The following is an 8891-nucleotide window of genomic DNA, read 5'->3' as shown; positions in this document are numbered from 1 at the left end:
GATGCCCTGCCGGAAGTGGCCAATTAAAAAAGTGTACCAAACCTAGGCATGCGACACTAGAGTGGGTCATTGTTTATATGGAAAAATGCTATCCCATCAGATCAAAGCTTTTTTGATCCCATTTCAGTACCCAAATAAGTGCGCAAAATTTGGGCACGATCGATTATGTCTTATTCTTCTTTTTCTCCTTCTTCTTCTTCTTCTTCTTCTTCTTCTTCTTCTTCTTCTTCTTATTCTGATCGGTGGTGCTTTCTTTTGCGCACTCACCTTCCCAATGGACCGGCATCGCAGGCCATATGTCCAACCTACTTCTTTTTATACTCCGTGGAGTTTACAATTCGTGTTCTTCTTTATCGACTGTTTTTTTTAACATTACAGTTGTGTATTGGTGTGTTAGCCCGTAGGCTTTACAATTCATTTTTAGTGTCCGAAGACTGCATTATTCTTTTATAGTCCGTAGACTGTTACCCACTCATCCCTGGAGGGGGTGGGAATTGAACCCATGACCTTCTGATTGACAGTCAGAAGCCTAACCACTACGCTAGATCCCCCTCCCCCCGATCGATTATGTCTACGGTTTGCGCATCGCGTTTGAAGTTTGTATGGGGTTTTACATGGGAAAACACACTTTTTTTGCATTTCTCTCATAACAAGCTCGAATTTGTCCAAAACCATGTAACCGATAGGGGAGACTGGGGAGACTTGATCCCTTTTTCTTAATTTACTTGAAACTTTAAGAAAAAACACAAAACTAGATCCGATTTCCGTACTAAATGGCAGGTAAACATCTATTGCAAGTTAATACACAACAGAAGTCCTTTAAGTTATTGTTAAAGTTTTCAAAACTGTGTTTTTATGGAGGCATGTCTTATGATGTATTTTTCAAAAATGGGTGACACTTGATCCCCCTTTGAGCACATGGTTTATTTAAAGGGGAAATAATTTCAGAGTCTTCCTATTAATTTTCTTTTCGAGTTTTCTTGTATTTTTGATGAATATGGAGTGTTTGAAATAGTAAGATTTCCTTAAATTTTTAAGGATATGCCGTACTTTCAAAATGGGGAGACTTGATCCCCCTTTTCTTGGTTTGTACTAAAGCTATAATTATCTGACACATTTTATCGTAGAATAGACTAGCATTCCAAGTAAATAGAGGCTTCCGAATAGAATTTTATTTTTCACATGTATAATGTGTGTGTAATCCTCGAGGGATCAAGTCTCCCCATATCACTGTTGCGTATACTAAGCTGAATTAATTAAAATATGTTAACAACAGCCTTATTTGGATAAATAAGTTTGAAAGTATTTTATTTAAACTATGTGCTGTGAAATTTTGACAACATTTGGTTCAATTTTCACAAAGTTATTGAGATTTTTCGGAATCGCCTAAAAGATTTCTGGAGGACTGAAAACAAACCATCAGCCGTTAAAAACTAATGCAATGTAAAATCGAAATCACTTGTAGCCAAAACATGGTCGTTTGACCAGGAGTAGTTTTGGGAAAAATATGCTAGAAGAAAAATGTTTTTGATTCCGAGCAAATGTGGGGGGAACAAGTCTCCCCAGGGATCAAGTCTCCTCAGTCTCCCCTAAAGTGGAAACATAGCCTAGAGTGTCCTGGAAAACTTTGTCGAAGACCGCGAAGTGATCTGATGCTTATGAAAAAAAAATATAGCGTTGGCATTGATTGCCGAAACAGCATGATTTTGTTGCTATTGTTATTCCTTTACATGTTAAAACATAAACACATGCATGTGAATCGTTGGTTATAACTATTTTCACAAGCATCGGATCGCTTTGCAGTCTTCAACAAAGTTCTTCAGAACACCCTAGGCTATCATTCTACAGTATCGGTTAAAAAGTTTCAGACAAACTTTTTCAATTTATAACAAAAATGAGCATGAGCATGAGCATAGATGACCGTACTATTCGTAGTTGCTACTCCGTGATTGACCAGAACAATCGAAGTTGCACAAGGAACCAACAGACGGAGCTTGGGAGTAGCTTACCGTCCTCAATGTGCATCTTCGAGAATTCCAAACTTTATTAGGTCAATAACGGCGCCGGCCACGTCCTTACGGTCATCGAGGAAGGAAAGGAATGTTATTATGACGTGCGTTGCTTACTAAAGACCGAGATCACCTCTGCGCCTCCACGTCTGTCATGGGAAGGACTTTTTGTTAGTGGGGAGGGGAAAGGGCGCATGATATGAGTTCACTTTGGTAAGTGGAGTGATTCATGCAACCCTATTAATATCAAACCACTTATTTTCATTTGGACTAAAACAAAACACATGCCGACATCGAAGATGACGAACCATTCAGATAGTTTTCGAAGTGCGAAAATTAACGAAAGAGAAAATAAAGTGATTTGAACCAACGTGGCTTTGGAACTTGGGCCGACACTTGACGTGACGAACATTTCAATGTCTGTTGACTAAAATCGCAAAAAATGTTGTTTGTTGCATTTATCGTATCATAAATCGCCCCGTACGAAGATGAGCAGTCAAATAGACGACGACGACGACGACGACGACGACGTGCACGCGGACGATCCGAATGAAAACGCGGCCTGTACACTTTGCCACCAAAAACTCACTAAATCACCCCGTACGAAGATGAGCAGTCAAATAGATGACGACGACGACCGAATGAAAACGCGGCCTGTACACTTTGCCTCCAAAAACTCTCTCACTTTTTCAATTTATTCAATTTATAACAAAAATGCAAAAAAAGTATGTTTTCCCATACAAAATCCCATACAAATTTCAATTGCAATGTTCAAAGTGTAGACGCAACCGATCGTGCTCAAATTTTGCACAGATACTCAGGGCCCGAAACGGAACCAAAAAAGCTTTGATCTGAGAAAGTGGTTCCGATGACCCACACTATTGCGACACATCAAAGAGCGGCTTTTTCGATAACCAGATGAACGGTAAGCAGGAAAATAGTTTCATACCGTATCTAAACCGGTTGTGTTCCGGAACCGGTTCCAGGTGTCCCGTCGGAAATGACCAATTAAAAAACTAAACCAAACGGGCAGCAAGAAAATAGTCTCTGACCACACTTAAGATTACCGGCAGTGTTGCAGAATCAGGATTGGATCCATTGCTGAAATTACGCAGGTGAACAAAATCGAAGCAAGCGATTAATATGTGTAAAAGAACAAAATCTTGATAAAAATTTAAGCGATCTTGTCAAATTACACCATTTTAGATTCCTGAGGATCAACGTTGTATGAAAAAAAAAAATTTATAGCACCAATCCCCTTTTGCGTCTAAAATGACTGCGAACAATTTTGATGCAACTGGTTGAGCCCACGCGCTCTGTAACACGGTTGAAATTTGAATGGGCTTTAATATGGGAAATTTCGCCTGCTTGCACTTTTTTTTGTCAAATTTTACATGAATCTTATAACTAATGATAATAAAATATAGGCTAAAGTGCGCAGAAATTTGCCGAAATGTCTTTGATAATGATCGGCATCCAGTGCTAGTGAAGGTGGTCAATCAGTCAACTGAAAGATTTGATATTTTTCAGCTCGGCCTATACGTTTAACATAGCGTTGGAATATGAGCCATCAATAAGTTTCCAAATTCAATTCCCCCTTGGAAATTTTGGTCGGAATTCAACATTTTGAAGAAGGGCACAAATAAATAAACCAATATTTTTTTCAATTATAAAGTGAAATTAGAGTCTTCCAGAAGTTTTTTTTTTTATCAAAACCGATGAGTTAAGCGGTTTTGCTAAGTTTTTTAAAGAATTTTTTCATTACATTTAATTTATTTAGTTAACATCAAATTCATGATAATACTGAATCAACAATTTGCCGCCATAATACTCGATTTGCAGCTGCAGCTCTCCAACGTCGGTCACGCCCAACGCTCGCCAGATCACGCTCCACCTGGTCCGCCCATCGTGCTCTCTGCGCTCCACGCCTTCTTGTACCAACCGGATGGTTAGCAAACACCAACTTTGCAGGGTTGTTGTCCGGCATTCTTGCAACATGCCCTGCCCACCGTATCCTTCCGGCTTTAGCCACTTTCTGGATGCTGGGTTCGCCGTAGAGTGCAGCGAGCTCGTGGTTCATCCTTCTCCGCCACACACCGTTCTCCTGCACGCCGCCAAAGATCGTCCTTAGCACCCGTCGCTCGAAAACTCCGAGTGCTTGCAGGTCCTCCTCGAGCATCGTCCATGTCTCGTGTCCGTAGAGAACCACCGGTCTTATTAACGTCTTGTACATGGTACATTTGGTGCGGGGGTGAATCTTTTTTGACCGCAGTTTCTTCTGGAGCCCATAGTAGGCACGACTTCCACTGATGATGCGCCTTCGTATTTAGCCGCATTCACCACCAGTCCGACCTTTGCTGCTTCACGTTTCAGGCGGGTGTACTGTTCTACCAGCGTTCCAAATGTTCTAGCAATAATATCCATGTCATCCGCAAAACAGACAAATTGGCTGGATTTCGTGAAGATCGTACCCCGGCTGTTGAGCCCGGCTCGTCGCATAACACCTTCCAAGGCGATGTTGAATAGTAGGCAGGAAAGTCCATCACCTTGTCGTAGTCCCCGTCGAGATTCAAATAAACTGGATAGTTCACCCGAAATTTTTACGCTGTTCTGCACACCGTCCATCGTTGCTCTTATCAGTCTAGTCAGCTTCCCGGGAAAGCTGTTCTCGTCCATAATTTTCCATAGCTCTGTGCAGTCGATACTGTCGTATGCCGCTTTGAAGTCGATGAACAGGTGATGCGTTGGGACCTGGTATTCACGGCATTTCTGGAGGATTTGCCGCACGGTGAAGATCTGGTCCGTTGTCGACCGGCCGTCGATGAAACCGGCTTGGTAACTTCCCACGAACTCATTTACTTTAGGTGAAAGACGACGGAAGATGATCTGGGATAGCACTTTGTAGGCGGCATTCAAAATGGTGATCGCTCGAAAGTTCTCACACATTAACTTGTCGCCTTTCTTGTGGATGGGACAGATTATCCCTTCCTTCCACTCCTCCGGTAGCTGTTCGGTTTCCCAGATCTTGACTACTAACTGGTTCAGACAGGTGGCCAACTTTTCCGGGCCCATCTTGATGAGTTCTGCTGCGATACCGTCCTTACCATCCGCTTTATTGGTTTTGAGCTGCTGGATGGCATCCTTTACTTCCCTCAGAGTGGGAGTTGGTTCGTTCCCGTCCTCTGCTGCACCAACATAGTCATTTCCTCCACTGCCTTGGTCCTCCGTGCCTACATTCTCCTCGCCATTCAGGTGCTCGTCGAAGTGCTGCTTCCACCTTTCGATCACCTCACGTTTGTCCGTCAGGAGGCTCCCGTCCTTATCCCTGCAGATTTCGGCTTGCGGCACGTAGCCTTTGCGGGATGCGTTGAGCTTCTGGTAGAACTTGCGTGTTTCCTGTGAACGGCACAGCAGCTCCATTTCCTCGCACTCCGCTTCTTCCAGGCGGCGCTTTTTCTCCCGGAAGAGACGGGTCTGCTGCTTCCGCTTCTGTCTATATCGCTCCACATTCTGTCGGGTTCCATGCTGCAGCATTACCGCCCGTGCTGCATCCTTGTCTTCCAGAACCACTCTGCACTCCTCGTCGAACCAATCGTTTCGTCGACTCCGTTCTACGTACCCGATAGTGCTCTCGGCTGCGTTGTTGATGGCTGCTTTGACTGTACTCCAGCAGTCCTCTAGAGGGGCCACATCGAGCACACCCTCGTCCGGCAACGCTGCCTCGAGATTCTGCGCGTATGCGGTGGCGACATCCGGTTGCTTCAGTCGCTCTAGATCGTACCGGGGCGGCCGCCGTTAATGTACGTTGTTAATAACGGAGAGTTTTGGGCGCAGTTTAACCATCACCAGGTAGTGATCAGAGTCATTATTAGCGCCACGATAGGTCCTGACGTCGATAATGTCGGAGAAGTGCCGTCCATCAATCAGAACGTGGTCGATTTGCGATTCCGTTTGTTGTGGTGATCTCCAAGTGTAACGATACGGGAGGCTGTGCTGGAAGAAGGTGCTACGAATGGCCATGTTCTTGGAGGCGGCGAAATCGATGAGGCGTAGGCCATTTTCGTTCGTCAGCTGGTGGGCGCTGAACTTTCCAATCGTCGGTCTGAATTCCTCCTCCTGGCCTACCTGAGCGTTTAGATCCCCTATGATGATCTTGACGTCGTGGTTTGGGCAGCGGTCGTACTCGCGTTCGAGCTGCGCGTAAAATGCGTCTTTGTCATCATCAGTGCTTCCGGAGTGAGGGCTGTGCACGTTTATTATGCTAATGTTGAAGAACCGGCCCTTGATCCTCAACCTGCACATTTTTCGTCAATCGGCCACCAACCGATCACGCGCCTCTGCATGTCGCCCATCACTATAAAAGCTGTTCCCAGCTCACGTGTGTTGCTGCAACTCTGGTAGATGGTATGATTATCTCTAAACGTTCGCACCATAGATCCTGTCCAACACACCTCCTGCAGCGCTACGATTCCGAACCCGCGGTCCTTCAGTAGATCGGCGAGTATGCGGGTGCTCCCGATGAAGTTGAGAGATCTGCAGTTCCACGTACCGAGCTTCCAATCGCAAGTCCCTTTTCGTCGCTGTGGTCGTCGCCATTGGTATCGGTTCGCATTCTTCTCTTGTTGATTTTCCGGTGCTAGTCTTTTTTACGGCTGGCTCGCAGGGCCTGACACCAACCCACTAACCCAGGGAACTGGGCTTACCTTCCCGGAAGCTACGGGTTCTGCATTGGCATTTCCTCCAACTACAGTGCAAAATAGCTAGGCTCGAGCGCCAGTCTTCGCCGGGGGTGGTGTTTTTAATGGGCGCCCAGGAGATAATATTTTACCTGAGCTTCCACCCCCAATTTTTTCATTAAATACATTTATTATTTATCAACTCCACCCCCCATTGACGAGTCAACGAGCACTGTGACAAAAGAAGAAAATGAGATTTATTCCGTTCTAGAGTATTCTCAGGATTCAGGAACACTTCGGCTTATGGCCGGAAAAATGTTGAGAACATATTCGACGAGAAAGGCACTATCACCACTAGGTGGATTAATCTGGGTTTTTTGGGTAGTTTTGAATGTTTCATTAATAAATTTTGAACAGCACAGATTTAACTACTTAAAATCACAATGGCATTGCATACTTTTAGGCGTTCATCGGAGTATGAAGATTTACCCAAATTTTAACAAAATTACTTCCATTTCATAATAACACACTTCGTTACGACATTCAAGGCCAGATTTGAAATCTACTATGATGGATCTATCGAGAATAAGAGGCCATTCATTGAAAAAAAAATAGTAGAACGAAGTCGTACAGCAGATTGTTTGAAGGGGTTGACAAATGACGAAAATATCAACAATTTTTATTTTTTGCCCAAGAAGTTGTATATAAACTAGGTTTTAATGAAAATATGTCTAAGATGAACTTTCATATGTATAGAATTGATCTATGGTTTAATAACACTGCTTTGAGCAACGTTTCTTAAATGAATAATTGTTTCTTGGGGTGGTTAGAACTGCGACTTCGCATCGAATCGTGTCGGTGTCTTCTGCGCACTTATTTATTTTAAGATGCTGAATAAGAGGGCAGAAAACACCGACACGATTTGATGCGAAACCGCAAGGATGGGGACACTCACTTGAAATGATTTACACTGACTTGCTGTTTTCTCAACTCAGAAGCATGTTATCAAGAAACGGTGTATAAGTGACTTTTGCCTTTTTTTCTAAACGTTTATCGAATAAAGTATGGGTCGCACACGCATACCGAAGACGTGAGGGAGCTGTGAAGGCGACTTTCCACGAGTAAACTTTTATTATTATTATTATTATTATTAGCTTTATTAGGGAGATTTTCAGCCCGAGGCTGGTTCATCTCCAAATGAATAGGAAAAATCTGGAGATGCCTTAAGGGCGTCAACAGACTACAAGGTTTATAACGGAATCGAACAATATAAGTTAACTTAATTCTACTTACCTACATCTAGTTTCTGTTACGGACCGTCTTTACAAAAGATAAACTGTCAGTTAATTACTAGCGGGGGTTTCCAGAGCATTTTCCATCTCGTATTTCAATTTTATAGCATTACTAGCTGTCCCCGGCAAACTTTGTCTTGCCTACTGCGTTTTTTGACTTTCAAATTCCTAGCCAAGTCCAAGTCCCCGGTAAAAATGTATTGAAGATCGATTTTCAAATACTCGCAATTTTTCCATGTTTTTTGCCTCACAAACATTCCTTGGGTGGAAACCAACAGAACAAAACTAAGACGACCAAAATCGGACCTTCCGTTCGCAAGTTATGCGCGGTCCCACGTATGCCACTGCATTTTTATATAGATAGATATAAATTGATCGGTAAATTGCAAGTGGCAGTGATTTTTTCGAACGAGGCAGAGCCGGACCAACAACGGGTGGCATCCAATCAAGTAAACTTTTAGACAAAACCACAAGGCAAAAGTCGTCCATACAACGTTTCTTTGTAGTACGCTTCTGTGCTGAGAGAACAGCAAGTGAGTGTTCCCATCCCTGAATGCTAAAAATTAATCATGCAGCCACAGCTGGGTTTGCTCCAGAAAATCCTGCAGTGATTCTCCCGAAAAATCTTGCTAAGATTGCTCCATGAATGCTGCTTGGAATCATCCAGAAACCTCTTTGGAAGGATTTTTTTTTTGGGGTTCCTTTAATAATTCCTGCTGAAAATCCTTTAGAAATTCTTTAAAAGATCACGAAAGATATTACTCGAGAAACCTCAGATGATAATGCTTGGAAAATTCCAACAAGAACATCTGGAGAAATCTTAGTAGGAATCCTCTGGGATTATCGCTCTTGCAATTCCAGCATCTACTATTGATGGGATTTCGCTAGCAATTCCTCAAGAAATCCTTTCTGTA

General features: G+C 43.3%; 1 non-coding gene across 1 annotated transcript; it reads right to left on the bottom strand.

The window, feature by feature from the left end:
- Window positions 1-479: 479 nt before the first annotated feature.
- Trnad-guc (transfer RNA aspartic acid (anticodon GUC)) lies at window positions 480-555 on the bottom strand. Its single transcript has one exon. It is a non-coding gene; the product is annotated as a tRNA-Asp (tRNA).
- Between the last annotated feature and the right edge of the window lie 8336 nt (window positions 556-8891).

This window comes from Aedes albopictus, chromosome 1 (assembly GCF_035046485.1).
Source record: "Aedes albopictus strain Foshan chromosome 1, AalbF5, whole genome shotgun sequence".
NCBI lineage: Eukaryota > Metazoa > Arthropoda > Insecta > Diptera > Culicidae > Aedes > Aedes albopictus.
Note: the sequence above shows the minus strand (reverse complement) of the source record. Positions and strands in the feature narration are given on the sequence as shown.